Here is an 18,602-nt window from a genome sequence, read left to right on the forward strand (position 1 = left end):
AAGATGGGGAGCTCATAGCAAAGACTCCACTTTTTCATTAAGAATTTTGGGGCTAGAGCAGAGAAGAGACCTTAATAATGTATGATAAGTGTGATAGATTCCATCAGAGATGGAATAGATTTCATCAGAGATGAGTAAAAACAAAAAAAAAAAATTGCTATGTAGCAGTGAGGTCATAGCTGAGGTAAGCCTACATAAATTTGAGGTGGGATCCAGTTACTTGAATTCTGGCAGTGTTCAGCAGCTCAGGAGTTGTAGCAGAGAAGAAAGAAGTAGGTATGATCCAAGGTTGAGCATTTTAAGGGTATTAAGAGTAGAAGGGCAAAATATTCTAGAACAAAAGACAATGTTTTATTGAACTGGCTAATCCGAAAGTCAAAATAGTGAAAGGAGGGTAGTGAGACCAGAACCTGCATGATAGGAAGGAGCTAAGGGAAGCTGTGAGAGGGGGGAAAAGTAAGACACTGGGGAAAATTAGGACAGAGTATTATTGTGTTTAGAGAGAGAAGTTCAAGATCTTGAAGGTGAAACAATTTGGGATGACTCTTAAGTCTAAAGTTTGACTATCACTATGGATGGTTCATTTAAACTGGAGACAAAAGTCATGCGATTTAAAGAAATTGATGAGGGGGATGGAGCCAAGACTACAGCATAGAAGCAGGAAAACTCCATGAACTCCCCCCAAGACCACCTCAAATATCTATAGAATATGACTCTAAACAAATTTTAGAGCTACAGAACCCACAAAGTGACAGAGAGAAAAAAATCTCCCACTGAAGGCAGCCTGACAGGCTGGCAGGAAGAGTCCATCAAAGCACACTGAAAGCTGAGCCCAGCCCTGCATGAGCCTATGGTTTTAGTCCCAGGGTGGCCCTGACCAGTAGCAGCTAGGACTTCTGGAGAGTGGAGCACCAGCAGCTGTGATGGTTTCCAGAAATGTCAATCCATAAATGCCAAAGAAAAAGTAAAAGGTCAGTGTAGAACTCTGTTGGAACTGGGGGAGGAGGGGCAGAGGCACAGTCTAGCTTCTATGCCTGGAGCAAGAAGCAGCAGAGGCACTGTGGCTGTGCAGCCACCTCCATGTGGCTGCTTCAGTGCTCCTGGCCTGCAGATCATGGGGGGGGGCAAGCAACCATTCAGGGGGTATTTGCTCTTGCTTTAACTTGCCTGCATCTGGATTGAGGTCTTGGGTGGTGGTACTGAGGTGTGTGACTATTGAGTCAGAGCTCATGGGGGCTGTAGAGATGGCACCCTCCTAATAGCTCTGGCAGCTGCAAAAACCCCAGCAATTTGGGACAAAGCTCTCCCCATCTGTATGCAGAGTTCTACTGTGGCAAAGAGCTCAAAAGTCAAGTAATTGAGTGGCAACATGAGCAAACAAAGGAAGCAAAACAAGCATGACAATCCAACTTTAGATTCCTTTTTTGGGGACATAAATGATCAAAGCATGACATGGCAGGAAGACAACAAATTTCATTTTAAAATGAAAGTTTCCAGGAAAAAATATGAATTGATTACAAGCCATGGAGGAGCTCAAGAAGGATTTTGAAAATCAAGTAAGAGAAGTAAGTAAGAAGAGGAAAAATTGGGAAGAGAAATGAGAATGATGCAAGAAAATCATTAAAAGAGAGTCAACAACCTGACTGAAAAAAAATAACACCTTAAAAATAGATTAACTTCAATGGCAAAAGATGCTCAAAAAGGCAATAAGGAGAAGAATGCCTTAAAAAGCTGAATTTGCTAGACGGAAAAAGAATTTCAAAAACTCACTGAAGAGAATCATTCCTTTAAAAAAAAAACCTAGAAATCATCCTTCAAGAAATTCTCAAGGAAAATTGCCCTGATGTTTTAGAACTAGAGGGCAAAATAGAAACTTAAAGAATTTACCTCTTGAAAAAGATCCCAAAAAGAAAACTCCTAGGAATATTATAGCCAGGTTCCAGAGTCTCCAGATCAAAGAGAAAATGTTACAAGCAGCCAGGAAGAAACAATTTGAATACCGTGGAAACACAATAAAAATATCACAGGATCTGGTAGCTTCTACACTTAGGGACCAACGACTTGGAATATGACATTAAAGAGGTCAAAATAGCTGGGATTAGATCTAAGAATCACCTACCCAGCAAAACTGAGTATCATGTTTCAGGGGAAAATATGGTCATTCAATGAAATAGAGGACTTTCAAATGAAAAAACCAGAGTTGAATAGAAAATTTGACACTCTAATACAAGCATGAGAAGGTAAACAGGGGAAATAAATCATAAGGAACTTACCAAAGTTGAACTATTTTAATTCCTACATGGAAAAATGATCATTGTAACTTATGAAACTTTTCTCAGAATGAAGGTATTTGAAGGGAATATAAAAGTATATATGTGTTTGTGTACACACACACACACACACACACACATATATGTATATCTATATAGGAGGGTATATATATTTACATATGAATACATATGTGAGTGTGTGTATATATGTGTACAGGTATACATAGACAGAGGACACATGATCAATTGAACACAAAGGGATGATATTTAAAAGGTGAAATTAAGAAATGAGAGAGGAATATAATTAGAGGAGATGGGGAGAGACAAAATGGGGTAAATAATCTCATAAAGAAGAGGCAAGGGATAATTGTTATAATGGAGGGGAAGAACAGGAAGGCAAAAGGGAATGGGTCAACCTCACTCTCATTGAATTTGGCTTAAGAAGTGAATGACATACACACTAAATGGGTATCTTTCCCTATAGGAGAGTAGGAGAGAAGGGGATGGGGGAGGGGATGATGGAGGGGAGGGCAGGTTAGGGGGGAGGGTAGTTAGAAGCTCACACTTTTGAAAAGGGACAGGGTCAAAGTAGAGAATAGAACAAGTGGGGGGTGGGATGGGATGAAGGGAAATATAGTTGGTCTTTCACAATATATCCACTATGGAAATATTTTGCATAGTTACACATGTACAACCTCTATTGAATTGCTTATCTTCCCAGTAAGGGTGGGTGTTGAGAGAGGAAGGGAAGAATCTGGAACTTAGAGTTTTAAAAGCAAATGTTAAAAAAATTATTTATTTTTACATGCAACTGGAAAATAATATATACAGGCACTGGGTATAGAGATCCATCTTGCCGTACTGGAAAGTTGGAGGCGGGATGGAGGAGGATATAGGAGAGAGCAGATTGGGGGAGGGCATATACAGTGGATTACTGTTTAGGAGTGGTGGGTAGGGGAAAGATGAGGAGAAAAGTTGTAACTCAAAATATTGTGGAAATGAATGATGTAAACTGAAAATAAACATAAAATTTAATTTAAAAAATTGATGAGATGGGAAGCCAGGGATTTAGAAAAAGGAGATATCAATTCTCCTTTGGGAGCAAAGTTCAGAGAACTGTTTCTTTATCTTTACCAGATATTGACAATGTCAAGAAAAGAGGAACAACTGTGTACCAGAGTTTTGGGATCCCACTTATAGGTTCACCCATCTGCCAGGTGTTCTCTCAATATGTTTCAGAGCACCAGGAAATAACTTTTTTTCTGGTGTACTCCTTTTGGAGACTAGAATCTTAGGTGTGAAGGAAGGAAATAGATGAAAACCAGTATTTGTGCTAAATGCTTGGGTGTTTGTAAGCTTGCATGGAACAAGTTTTAAGGAGTCAGCCTGCAAAGAAAGGAAAAGAATTCAATGAGTATATGTGGAAGTACTCTGGAAGCCATGAGGCAACACAAATGCTAGGGCAAGTGTAATGAAAGTCTGACTTATGACCCAGGGAATACTGTTAATGTGACTGAGTTTGACTGAATAAGTGACAGATTCATGATAGGGTCATGAGCCTCACCATGGAGGTGACTTTTTCTCCCCTGTCACTTTGGATGGAATGGTGTGGATGGAATAATAGAGTGAGTCTGACAGCTCTAAATATTTAGAGCCAAACTCTTGAAGCAAAAATAAATAAATAAATAAATGATTAAAAAAATCAGATTTCTAAAAATTTATTTTGTTAAATATTCCCTGATTACACGTACTTTTAAAATGTTATATATTTATTTTTTTAAAGGCTAGCACATATTTAGACAATTTAAATATCATTCCAACAGAAGTACTCCAACAAAAGCAGCAACGGTCTCCTGATGTGTTCTCACATTCACACAGTCTCTGGGATCATCTGAGTTCTTTGATTTGTTTTCAAAAAGACTTTAATGGTATACATCTTTCTTATCTGCAAGGTAATCTACAATCTCTTGTGGACACATGAACTTTTCAGCATCTGTGTCAGGAATTTCAAATTAAATTTCCTCTTCCATGGCCATTATAATTTCTGCTTGGTCCAAACTATACAAGCCCAGGTCTTTCATGAAGTGGGAAGATACTGAAAGCTTTTCTGGATCAATCTTATGATATAGTTTCAAGACATAGAGGACACGGTCTGTAATGCTCTCCAGTGTCAGAGGGGGCAAGTTGCTATATTGGTTGCTCAACTATAGGAATATCTCTGACACCTGCATGTGTTCAGGGGCCAGGACTGCCGCTACTGTCCTCCTCCTCCACCCCGCCACCACTCATGGACCGAGCGGAGCAGACAGACCAGGGCGAGCTTGGGGGCCCGGGCCAGGATGGTGGCGCCAAGGCCATGGGCAGACAGTGGACACAGACTGAGAGGAAACCGCCGCCATGGCTACGCCGACCCAGACTCTTACATGTAATTTTAAAATTCATTAAAAAAATTTGAAGTTTTAAATTATTTCCCTCTCTCCTCCTACCCTTCTCACACTCCTTGAGAAGGCAGGCAATATGATATCCACTTATACATGTGCAGTCCTGAAAAACATATTACCATATTAACAATGTTGCAAAAGAAAACACACACACACATAAACACACATAGAAATAGAGAAAGTGATAAAAGTGTGCTTCAGTTGTACTCAGAGTTCATCTTTTCTCTCTGGAGGTAGATAGCATTTTTCATCTTTGGTCCTTTGGAATTGTCTTGGATCATTCTCTTGATCACAGTAACTGAGTCTTTCACAGTTGATCATTTTTACATTACTGTTACTGTGTACAATTATCAACTGATTCTGTTCCTATCACTGCATCAACTCATATAGGTCTTCCCAGGTTTTTCTAAGACCAACCTCTTCATCATTTCTTATACCACAATAGTATTCCATCACAATTATATACCACAACTTATTCAGCCATTCCCCAATCATTGGGCATTCTCTCAATTTCTAATTCTTGGCCATCACAAAAAGAGCTGCTACAATTATTTTTTATTTTATTTTATTTTTTTCAAAGAAGTTCTTTTCCCTCTTCTTTGGTCTCCTTTAGGATGTAGACATAATAGTGATATCGTTGTGTCAAATAGTAAGCACCATTTTATAACCCTTTTTTGCATAGTTCCACATCATTTCCCAGAATGGTTGAATCTCTTTCCAACAGTACATCAGTGTCTAAATTTTTCCATGTTCCCTGTAGCATGTCATTTCCCTTTTCTGTCAAGTTAGTCAATCAGGTGTATTTCACACACTGGTGCCTCTGAGCAGTTTAAATGTGCATTTCTTCAATCAATAGTGATCTAGAGCATTTTTTAATGTGACTATTGATAGCTTTGATTTCTTTATCTGGAAACTGCCTCTTCCTATCCTTTGACCATTTATAATTAGGGAATGACTTTTTTTTTAAAATAAATTTTACTTAGTTCTCTATAAATTTGGGAAATGAAGCCTTTATTGGAAAAAAAAAACCTTGCTATAACATTTTCCTTCCATTTCCTACTTTTTTTTTAGGTTTAGCTTCATTAATTTTGTTTCTGCAAAACCTTTTTAATTTCATGTAATCAAAATTATCCATTTTATTTCCCATGAAACTTTTCCCTTATCCATAGATGTGACAGGTAAATTTTTCGATGCTCTTTGATTTACTTATGATATCACATTGTATGCCTAAAGCAATTATCCAGTTGACCTTATCTTGGTATATGTTGTGACATGCTTGTCTTTGCCTAATTTTTGCCAAACTTTTTCCAGCATTTTTTATCAAATGATGAGTTTTAGCTCCAAATCCTGGATCTTTGGTGCATCAAACATTAAATTACTATGGTCATTTACTACTGTGTATTATATACTTAATCTATTCTGCTGATCCACCACTCTATTTCTTAGCCAGTACCAGATTGTTTTGATGATTACTGCTTTGTTATATGAGTTGAAATCTAGTATTGACAGGCTGCCTTCCTTTACAGTTTTTTTTCCATTGACTCCTTTGATATTCTTGACCTTTTGTTCTTCCAGATAAATTTCAATATTTTCCATAACTCTATAAAACAATAGTTTTGTAATTTGAATGAAATGGCAATGAATAAGTAAATTAACTTAGGTAGAATTGTCATTTTTATTATATTGGCTCAGCCTACCCATGAACAATTAATATTTCTCTAACTATTTAGATACGACTTCACTTGTGTGAAAAATGTTTTGTGATTATGTTCATGTGGTTCCTGGGTTTATTTTGGCAGATAGACTCTGAAGTATTTTACATTATCAGCAGTTATTGTAAATGGAATTTCTCTCTCATCTCTCACCATTGGTTTTGTTGGTAATATATAGAAATGCTTATGATTTATGTGGGTTTATTTTATATCCTGAAACTTTTCTAAAGTTATTAATTCTTTCAGTTGTTAGTTGTTAAAGTTAATTGTGAAGAGTGATAATTTTATTTCTTCATTGCTCATTTTTATTCCTTAAACATCTTTTTTTTTCTCCTGTTTTATTGCTTCAGCTAGCATGTCTACTAAAATATTGAATGATATTGATGATACTGGACATCCTTACTCCACCCTGATCTTATTGGGAAGGTTTCAAGTTTATCCCTGTTACAGATAATGTTTGCTCTTGGTTTTAGATACATAAACTACTTATCATTTTAAGAGAGGCTTTATTGATTCCTATGATTTATTATGTTTTTAATAGGAGTGAAGATTGTATTTTTGTCAAGAGAGGTTTTTTTGCATCTGTCGATATTGAATATTTAGTTGGTTGTATTATTGATGTGGTCAATTATACTTATAATTTTCCCTATATTGAACCAGTCTTGTATTTCTGATATAAATCCTACTTATTCATGGGATATGATCTTTGTGATAAATTGCTATAATCTCCTTGCAAGTATTTTCTTTTAATTTTTTGTACCAATATTCATTAGGGAAATTAGTCTATAATTTTCTTTTTCTATTTTTGCTCTCCCTGGTTTGTTTTTGTTGTTGAGTCCTGCTCATTATTTCTTATAACACAATAGTATTCTGTTATATTCATTTACCGCAACTTGTTCAGCCATTCCCCAATTGATAATCATTCCCTCAATTTCCATTTCTTTGCCACCACAAAAAGAGCTGCTATAAATATTTTTGTACATATAGGACCCTTTCCCTTTTTTATGATCTCTTTGAGATATAGACCTAGTAGGGGGTATTAATGGATCAAAGGGTGTGCACAGTTTGATTGCCCTTTCAGCATTATCCCAAATTGCTTTCCAGAATGGTTAGATCAGTTTATAATTTCACCAACAGTGCATTAGTGTTCTAGTTGTCCCACACCTTCTCCAACATTTATCATTTTACTTTTCTGTCATATTAGCCAATCTGATAAATGTGAAGTGCTACCTCACTGTTGTTTTAATTTGCATTTCTCTTGTCTATAGTGATTTAGAGCATTTTTTCATATGACTATTGATAGCTTTGGTGTCTTCCTCTGAAAACTGCCTGTTCATATCCTTTCACCATTTATCAACTGGGGAATGGCTTACATTCTTATAACTTTGATTCGGTTCTTCATATATTTGAGAAATGAAGCCTTTATCAGAAAGAGTTGGTATTAAAATTTCCCCCCAACTTTCTCCTTTCCTTCTAATCTTGGTTAATTTGGTTTTGTTTGGGCAAAATCTTTTTGATTTAATGTAACCAAAATAATCCATTTTGCATTTCATAATGTTCTCTATCTCTTGTTTGGTCATAAATTCTTCCCTTTTCCATAAGTGTGACAAGTAAACTATTCTTTGCTCTTCTAATTTGCTTATGGTAAATAATGTACCCATTTTGACCTTATCTTGATATACAGTATGAGATGTTGGTCTATGCCTAATTTCTGCCATAGTATTTTCTCCAGTTCATATTACAGATGAGGAACTGAGGTAAACAGAGTTAAGTGAAATTGCCTAGATCACACAGCTAGTAAATGTCTAAGGATTGATTTCAACTCAAGGCCAATGGTCAATCCACTGTACCACATAGCTGCCCCTGGTTTAGGTATCCAAACTATATTTGTATCTTAAAAGGAAATTTAGTAGGACTCCTTTTTTAACAACATTTTAAAATAGTTTATATAATATTGGGATTAATTGTTGGTAGAATTCTCTTGTAAATCGATCTTGTCCTGGGGATTTTTTTCAATTTTATTTTATCAAATTTTTCTACTTTTAGTTTACAACATTCAGTTTCACAATCCCTTGAGTTCCAAATTTTCTCCCCCTCCCTCTCTTCCTCCTTCTCCCCTCCCCCTCCATGGCAGCATGCAATCCAATATAGGCTGTACAAATACCTTTGCATTAAGCATTAGTCAGGTTGTAAAGAAGAATTATAACCAATGAAGTGAACAACAAGAAAGAAGAAATGAAACAAAACTAAACACAAAAGAGAGAGCAAGTAGTTTGTTTTAGTCTGCATTCAAACTCTGTAGTTCTTTTCTCTGGATGTGGATATCCTTTCCATCATGAATCTTTTGGAGTTCTTATAACCTTGCCTTGCTGAGAGGAGCCCAGTCTATCAAAGTTATTAGTCATATATACAATGTGTCTGTAATTGTGTACAAAGTTCTGGTTCTACTCTCCTCAACAAGTATCACTTTATATAAGTCTCTCCAGGTTATTATGAAGTCTGTCTGCTCCTCATTTCTTATAGCACAATAGTATTTCATTATATTCATATACCACAACTTGTTTAGCCATTTCCCAGTGGATGGGCATCCCATTAATTTCCATTTCTTTGCCACCACAAAAAGAGCTGCTATAAGTATTTTTGTACATATGGGTCTTCCTCCTACTTGTATAATCTCTTTAGAACACAGTCCTAGAAGTGGTATTGTTGGATCAAAGAGTATGGACTTTTTTTTTATAGCCCTTTGGGTATAGTTCCAAATTGATCTCCAGAATGGTTGGATCAGTTCACAACTCCACCAACAATGCATCAGTATTCCAATCTTTCCACATCTCTCTAGCATTTATCATTTTCCTGTTTTATCATCTTAGACAATATGACCAGTGAGGTGTGGTACGTCAAAGTTGTTTTGATTTGCATTTCTCTAATCAAGAGTGATTTAGAGCATTTTTTCATATGTTTATAGACATTTTAAATTTCTTCCTCTGAAAGCTGCCTGTTCATATCCTCTGACCATTTATCAATTGGGGAATGACTTGTATTCTTATAAATTTGACTCAATTCTTGTATATTTTAGAAATGAGGCTTTTATCAGAGACACTGGTTATAAAAATTCTTTCCCAATTTCCCATTTTAGTCCTAATCTTGGTTACATTAACTTTATTTGTACAAAAATGTAATCAAAATTGTTCATTTTGTATTTTGTAATGCTCTCTATCTCTTGTTTGGTTATAAATTCCTCCTTTTCCATAAATCTGACAGGTAAACTATTCCTTGCTCTCCCAGATTGCTTAAATTCTCAGCTTTTACATCTAGATCATACAGCCATTTAGATTTTATTTTGGTATATGTTGTAAGATATTGATCTATGCCCAGTTTCTTCCATACTATTTTTCAGTTTTCCCAGCAGTTTTTGTCAAATAGTAACTTTTTATAACCAGAAGCTAGGATCTTTGGTTTTGTCAAGCAGTAGATTACTATTGTCATTGACTGTTCTGTCTCATGTACCTAATCTATTCCACTGATCCACCACCTTATTCCTCAGCCAGTACCAAGTACTATTGATGATTGCTGCTTTATAACACAGTTTAAAATCTGGTATGGCTAGGCCACCTTCCCTAACATTTCTTTTCCTTAGTTCTCTTGATATTCTGGACCTTTTGTTCTTCCAGATGAATTTTGTTACTATTTTTTCTAGCTCTATAAAATAATTTTCTGATAGATTTATTGGTATGGCATTAAATAGGCAGATTAATTTAGGTAAAATTGTCATTTTTATTATATTGGCTTGACAGCCACAAGCAACTGATGTTTTTCCAATTATTTAGATCAGACTTTATTTGTGTGAAAAGTGTTTCATAATTGTGTTCATATAGTCCTTGTGTTTGTTTTGGCAGGTAGATTCCCAAATATTCTATAGTGTCTACAGTAATTTCAAATGGAATTTCTCTTTCTATTTCTTGCTATTGGACTTCGTTAGAAATGTATAGGAATGCTGAGGATTATGTGGGTTTATTTTATAAGCTGGAACTATGCTAAATTTATATATTATCTGAAGTAGGTTTTTACTTGATTCTCTAGGATTCTCTAAGTATCATCATATTATCTACAAAGAGTGATAGGTTAGTCTCTTCTTTGCTTAACCTAATTCCTTCAATTTCTTTTTCTTCTCTTATTGCTACAGCTAACATTCCTAGTACCAAAGTGAATAAGAGGGGTGATAGTGGACACCCTTGTTTCACCCCTGACCTTATTGGAAATGCTTCTAGCTTATCCCCATTACACATAGTACTTGCTGATGGTTTTCAATAGATGCTACTTATTATTTTAAGGAAGACTCCACTTATTCCTATACTTTCTAGTGTTTTTAATAGGAATGGGTGTTTTTATTTTTGTCAAAGGCTTTTTCTGCATCTATTGAGATAATCATATGGTTTCCACTAGTTTTGTTGATATGATCGATTATGCTAATTGTTTTCCTAATATTCAACCATCCTTCCATTCCTGGAATAAATCCTGAATGATCAATGTGTATTATTCTCATGATAAGTTGCTGTAGTCCTTTTGCTAATATTTTATTTAATATTTTTGCATCTATATTCATGAGGGAAATTGGTCTATAATTTTCTTTCTCTGTTTTGGCTCTTCTTGATTTAGGTATCAGTACCATATTTGTGTTATAAAAAGAATTTCATAGGACTGCTTCTTCTCCAATTTTCCCAAATAGTTTATAAGGTATTGGAATCAATTGTTCTTTAAATGTTTGATAGAATTCCCTTGTAAAACCATCTAGCCCTGGAGATTTTTTTTCCTAGGGAGTTCATTTATGGCTTGTTCAAATTCTTTTTCTGAGATGGGATTATTTAAGTATTCTACTTCCTCTTCAGTTAATCTGGGCAATTTATATTTTTGTAAATATTCATCCATTTCACTAAGATTATCAAATTTATGTGCATACAATTGGGCAAAATAATTTCTAATTATTGTTTAGTTTCCTCTTCATTGGAGGTTAATTCATCCTTTTCATTTTTGATACTGCTACTTTGTTTTTCTTTTTTTTTTATCAAATTGACTAAAGTTCTATCAATTTTATTGTTTTTTTCTCACAAAATCAGCTTAGTTTTATTTATTAGTTCAATAGTTTTCTTAATTTCAATTTTATTCATCTATACTTTGGTTTTCAGGATTTCTAACTTAGTATTTAATTGGGGATTTTCAATTTGTTCTTTTTCTAGCTTTTTCAGGTGCATACCCAATTTATTGATCTCCATTTTCTCTATTTTATTCATGTATGCATTCAGAGATATAAAACTTCCCCTAAGAACTGCTTTTGCTGCATCCCACAAATTTTGGTATGTTGTCTCATTATTGTCATTCTTTTGAATGAAATTACTGATTGTTCCTCTGATTCCTTGTTTGACCCACTCATTGTTTAGTATTAAATCATTTAGTTTTCAATTAGTTTTTAGTCTATCTTTCCATGACCCTTTATTACATATAATTTTTATTGCATCATGATCTGAAAAGGATGCATTTGTTATTTCTGCCTTTCTGGACTGAATTGTAAGGTTTTTATGCCCTAGTACATGATCTAATTTTGTGTATGTGCCATGTACCATTGAGAAGAAGGCAAATTCCTTCTTATCCCCATTCAATTTTCTCCAGAGTTCTATCATATCGACATTCTCTAACATTCTCTTCACCTCCTTAACTTCTTTCTTATTTATTTTGAGGTTAGATTTCTGAAGTTCAGAGAGGAGGAGATTGAGGTCCCCCACTAATATAGTTTCACTAACTATTTCTTTCTCTAACTCTCTTAACTTCTCCTCTAGGAATTTGGATGCTATACTGCTTGGTGAATATATGTTTAGTAATGATATAGCTTCATTGTCAATGGTGCCTTTTAGCAGGATATAGTTTCCTATCTTATCTCTTTTAATTATATCTATTTTTGTTTTTACTTTATGTGAGATAAGGATTGCTACTCCTGCTTTTTTTTTTTACTTTAGCTGAAGCATAATATGTTCTGTTCTAATCTTATACCTTTACTGTATGTGTTTTGCCCTGTTTCAGATGTGTTTCTTGTAGACAGCATATTGTAGGATTATGGTTTTTAATCCATTCTGCTATCCGTCTCCATTTTATAGGGGAGTTCATCCCATTCCCATTCAGTTATGATTACTATCTGCATTTTTCCCTTCATCCTATTCCTTCCCCTATTTATGCTTTTATTTCTCTCTTCTCCCTTCACTTCCATAAGAGTTTTCTTTTTGACTGCCACCTCCCTCAGTATCCCCTCCCTATCAACTCCCCTCCCTTTTCCTACCCTTTCCCCTTATTACTTCTTCCCTCCCTTCTAAGAACAACCCTTTTTCTTTCCCCTTTCCCCTCCTAGTATCTGTAGGGTATGATAGATTTTTATACTTAAGTAGGTATGTGAATCAAAACCTGATGAGAGTAAATCTCATACAGTGCTCCTGTCCCTCCTTTCTTTCCCTCTATTATAATAAGTTTTTTATGTCTTTTCATGTTAGAATCCTATACTTAACTGATAATGTTATTCCTTCCTTGAACCAAAACCAATGAGAGTAAAGGTCATAAAATGTTCATTTCCCTCTCTTCTTTCTCTTCTACTATAATATGTTTTTATGCCTCTTTGTATGGCATAATCTACCCTTTTCTGCCTTCTCCTTTACTTTTTTCCCATTATAATTCCTTTACTCCCCTTAATTGGATATTTTTTATCATCATGTTGGTTAGTTTATACCCACTCCCTCTATCTATGTATAACCCTTTTATATGTAATGATGATTACACATTTTTCAATATTGACAGATATCAGCTTCCCATATAGGGATGTAAACAGGCTGCTCTTATTGAATAACAAGTTGTGTGTGTGTATGTGTGTGTGTGTGTGTGTGTGGGGGGGGTGTTTTCCTTGTTTACATTTTTATGTGTCTCTTGAGTCTTGTATTTAGAGATCAAATTTCCCACTGAGTTCTGGCTTTTTCATCAGGAAGGTCTGGAAGTCCCTTATTTCATTGAATGACCATCTCCCTGCCTGAAAGATTATGCTTAGTTTTGTTGGATAGTTGATCCTTGGTTGTAGTCTGAGTTCTTTTGCCTTATGAAATATCATATTCAATACTTGGCCCTGTGTAATCCTGACTGTAGTTCCATGATATTTGAATTGTTTCTTTCTTGCTGCCTGCAATATTTTCTCCTTGATCTGATAGTTCTGGAATTTGGCTACAATAGTTCTTGGAATTTTCAATTTGGGATCTCTTTCAGAAGGTGTCTGGTAGATTCTTTCCATAACTATTTTACCCTCTGGTTTTAGGACCTCAGGGAAATTTTCCTTGATGTTTTCTTGGAAGATGTTGTACAGGATCTTTTCTTCATCATGGCTTTCCGGTAGACTGATATTTCTTAGATTGTTTCTCCTGGATCTGTTCTCCAGGTCAGTTGTTTTTCCAATTAGATATTTTACATTTTCTTCTAATTTTTCATTCTTTAGGTTTTGTTTGACTGATTCTTGATGCCTCATGGAGTCATTAGCTTCAGATGGACTGATTTTCATTTTTAGCAAATTATTTTCCTCAATTAATTTTTGAAGTTCCTTTTCCATATGTTCAGATTTTGTTTTTAGGGAGTTCATTTCTCCAGTTAGATTTTGTGCCTCTTTTCCAATTTCACAAATTTTACTTTTTAATGAACTGTTTTCTTCAGTAATTTTTTTTCTATTTTGGCAAGTATAATTTAAAAATAATTAGTCAGTTTATCTTTTACCTCTTTAATTTGGCTTTTAAAATCCTTTTTGAGCTCTTCCAAGAATGCTTTCTGGGCTTGAGACCAGTTCATATTCCTTGTTGAGTTTTCAGAGTTGGGTATAGAGTCAATGATGACTTCTTATGAATTTGGTTCTTCCTGATCATTATATAAGGATTCAGTCATTTTTGCTCTTCCAAATTGCTTCTTTCCCATTGTGATTGCCTATTTCCTGGCTTTTAAAGTGTATTTCTGCTTCTGGGATATAGAGGGCTCTGACCCATGCTTCTTATGCTGGGAGCTAGGGGTTTGGTTATTGGCTTTGTGTCCTGTGTCCCCTGGATATCTAGATTGAGGCCAAAGCCAGGGCTTTCTGAGTTGCCTCAAGGTTACTCTGAAGCTCACAGTGTAAGGTGTGGGGGAGGGGTGGTCTGGCTGCTTCAAGATTCCACCTCCTAGCTCCTAGACTGAAACTCAGGAAGACTGGTGGCTGGCAGTGCTGGTGTCTGCTGGTTTCCCTGGTTGTGTGAAGGCACACCTGGGCTTCTGGTGTTAGTGCTTGCTGGCTCCATGCCCCTGGGGTTCAGGATCTCCTGCTGGTCAACTGAGATGGAGCTTACTGGGACAGCTTTCTCCCTGCACCTTAGCCTTGGGACAGTCACACCCATACCCTTCCTCTAGGACTCCTAAACCAGCAGCTGATTGCACTATTTTAGAATTTTACCCTGAGACAAAATTCTCTGGGTTTTCAGGGTATTAGGGAGACAGTGGAGCAGCTAGGGTTTACTCCACCATCTTGGCTTCCAGAAGCTCAGGCAGTTGATTTTTAAACATCCAGGCTGTGGGTTGGTATCCCAGAATTAGCTGCTGCTACCATGCACCCAGTGCTTTCTCTTACCCACCCTCAACAGATCTCCTGTCCTGTGGTGAGAGGTCTGGGAATTGCCTCTGTGTGGATGAATCAACTTGCCCAGGATGGTTCTGGCTGCACTCTGGTCGGGTCTCAGGTCTGCATTGGTATATCCCCTGTGCTCCATACTTCCCCTGCCCAGTCCCATGTGTGCTCCTTCCTGGACTGAAAATCTTCCATGCTCTGTCTCCCAATGGATTCTGCCACTCTAAAAATCTATTCAGATTCACTTTTTAGAGATTACTGAAGGAATTCACAGAGGAGTTCAGATGAATTCCTGCTTTCACTCCTCCATTTTGGCTCTGTCTGAACCCCTGGGGATTTCTTTATAGGGAGCTTATTTATGGCTTTTAAAATTTATTTTCCTAAGATATGGTTATTTAAGTATTCTATTTTCTTTTGTTGATTTGGGCAATTTACATATATTTTAAAAAATATTCACCTATTTCACTTAAATTATCATTTTTGCTGGCATATAATTAGGCAAAGTAGCCCCTGATAATTGTTTTAATTTAATCTTCATTGATGGTGCATTCTGCTTTTTAATTTTTGATACTGGTAATTTGTTTTCCTTTCATTGCTTTAAATCAAATGAACAAATTGTTTATCTATTTTGTTTTGTTCTTTAAAAATAGCTCCTAGCTTTATTAGTTCAATGGCTTTTTATTTTTAATTTTATTAATCTCTCCATTGATATTCAGGATTAAAATTTTTTAATTATATTTTAAAAATTTATTCTTTTCTTAATGTTTAAAATTACATGCCCAATTCATTGAATTTCACTTTCTCTGTTTTATTAGTGTACATGTTTTGGAGATAAATTTCCCTTAAATCCTTCTTTGACTATATCCCATAAATTTTGTTATTTTCTTAATATTGTAATTTTCTTTAATGAAATTATTGATTATTTCTGTGATTTTTTGACCCATGCATTCTTTTGGATTAGATTATTTAATTTTGAATTAATTTTTAATCTATGCTTCCATAGCTTTTTATTGAATGTCATTTTTATTGCATTAATATCTGAAAAGACTACATTCATTGCATTCTATGCTTTCTACATTTGTTTCTGAGGTTTTTATGCCCTAATACATGGTCAATTTTTGTGAATATGCCTTGTATAGCTGAGATAAAGGTATACTTTTTTCTATTCTCATTTAATTTTCTCCACATGTCTATCATATTAATGTTGCTAATATTCTATTTATCTCATTAATTTCTTTCTTTTTTATATCAGCTCTGATAGGGAAAAGTTGAGATACCCTTCTCCCTCCAAGTGTACTTTTACTGTCTATTTCTTCCTATAATTCATTTAACTTTTCTTTTAAGAATGTGCCTGCTCTGCTGTTTTGTGCATATATGTTTAGTATTGATACTACTTCATTGTCTATAGGGCCTTTTAGCAAGATGTACTTTCCCAGTTTATCTCTTTTAATTAGGTCTATTTTTGCCTTTTCTTTGTTTGAGATCATGATTGCCATTCCTGACTTTTTTTTTAACTTCAACTGATGCTTAATAGATTCTGTTCCAGACATTTATTTTAGCTGTGCATCTCTCAGTTCCAAGTGCATTTCTTTTAAATAACATATTGTTGGAATCTGGTTTCTAATACATTTTTCTACCTGCTTCTGCTTTATGGATGACTTCATCCCATTCACATTATTAACTGTGCATTTTCCTCTATCCTGTTTTCTCCCATTTATTCTTTTCTCTCTCTTTTTATCCTATCCTTCCTCTAAGGTCTGTTTGGTTTCTGATCTCTCTTTTTGTTTTTCCACAATCCCTTTTATTTCCTCTCCACTTTCTCTTATCTCCTTTCCTGCCCACTTCCCTTTTGCATAAGAGAGATTTCTATACCAATATTATATACATATACATATTTCTGCTTTTTTGTACTAATTTAGATGAATGAGGTTTAAGTATTGACCATCCTTTCCCCCCATCATTTTTCCTTCTGCTGAAAAAACTCTTTCTTCCTTGCATGCCTCCTTTACATGAAGTAATTGTAACAACTATGAGATTTTCACAACACCCATGGTGACTATAAATATGCTGGTGTAGTTGTGAATCACAAAATGTAACAAGCTCTCCACATGGAGGACAGAGCTAAAGCATCTATTCAAATGCCAGAAAGTTGAGTCCACAAACCAGAAAGTCAAAGTCATTACAGTAACCATGAAGTTGTAATACATAGTTAATGCAGTGAACACCCACATTCCCAAGCCTTCAAAACAAAACAGATTCCCTCAGGCAAAGATCCTCCTCTCACTCACTAACTGCTCAGCCTCCATGCTGCTCATTCCCAGCAGTTCTGGCTCTCAGCAATTCTCATTCCCTGCAGTTCTCAGCAGAAGTCCTCAGCAGAAGTTCTGGCTGGCTCTCAGAAGAAGTTCTGCCACCACCAGTTCTGTTCTCAAAATCTCTTCCCTGCCCCACCCCTTCCTTCCACATCACTAAGTTCATCCCACTACAGGATTCACAAGTTCCGGGTCTCAATACTCGACAGAATTATGAAACCAAGCACCAAGTACCTGCTAGCTTGCCAATACAATGGGCATGAAAGATCTTTAAATCCCATTACCATTACAGTTATTTTCCCCATTCTTCTTCTTCCTTCCCTTCTCCTAGAGCATCCCTCTTTTTTATCCATCCTTTTTTTAAGATTATACCAACATAATCAACTTATATCCATGCTCTCTGTCCACATAGAATCATTTTAACTGCCTTAATAATAATAAATTTCTTAGGAGTTGCATGTATCATCTTCACACATAGAAGAGTAAACAGTTTAACTTTATTGAATCCCTTCTTCTTCTTTCACGTTTACTTCTTAATATTCTTTTAAGTTTTGTATTTGAAAATCAAATTTTCTATTTATTTATGATCTTTTCATCAGGATTTCTTGAAAGTTTTCCATTTCATTAAATGGAAATCACTTTAAGGATTGTACTTATTTTTGTGGGGTAGGTTGCTCTTGGTTGTAATCCCAGCTCTTTTGCCTTCCAGAATATCATATCACAAGCCCTCTGCTCCTTTAATGTGAAAGGTGATAAATCTTTTGATCCTTATCATGACTCCATGATATTTAAATGATTCCACCAAAGAAAAAGGTGATTATCTGACCCACAACATGGATGGAGATGTCTAAGGACAGGCAACCAAGTGTGGAGGCCATGAAGTTGGAGGTTGTCTGCCTGGCACTGAGTCCTAGTTCATGAGGTAAGGCTGAGCCTGAGTTCAAATCATGTCTCAGATACTTCCTTACTGTGTGATTCTGGGCTAGTCACTGACAATCTTTGTTTTAACATCTATAAAATGAGTTGAATAATTGCATCTACCATACAGAACTGATGTGAAGACCAAATTATTTATATATGTATACACGCAAACATATGTTAGTTTTCAAGCCTTAAAGTGCCATATAAATTTTAGATTTTGTTATTATCTTCATGTTAACAGTACAGATTTGGGTTTTCAGTCTGGAATCCTGGGTCATCTAATA

The 18,602-nt window shown here is 35.5% G+C and overlaps 1 pseudogene; it reads right to left on the bottom strand.

The window, feature by feature from the left end:
- Window positions 1–4,064: 4,064 nt before the first annotated feature.
- Window positions 4,065–5,136, bottom strand: LOC138177505 (acyl carrier protein, mitochondrial pseudogene; annotated as a pseudogene).
- Window positions 5,137–18,602: the final 13,466 nt, after the last annotated feature.

The sequence above is a fragment of the Petaurus breviceps genome, unplaced genomic scaffold (assembly GCF_028583685.1).
Source record: "Petaurus breviceps papuanus isolate PSGF00001 unplaced genomic scaffold, PetGlider_PUasm1.0 90424, whole genome shotgun sequence".
In the NCBI taxonomy this organism is placed as follows: domain Eukaryota; kingdom Metazoa; phylum Chordata; class Mammalia; order Diprotodontia; family Petauridae; genus Petaurus; species Petaurus breviceps.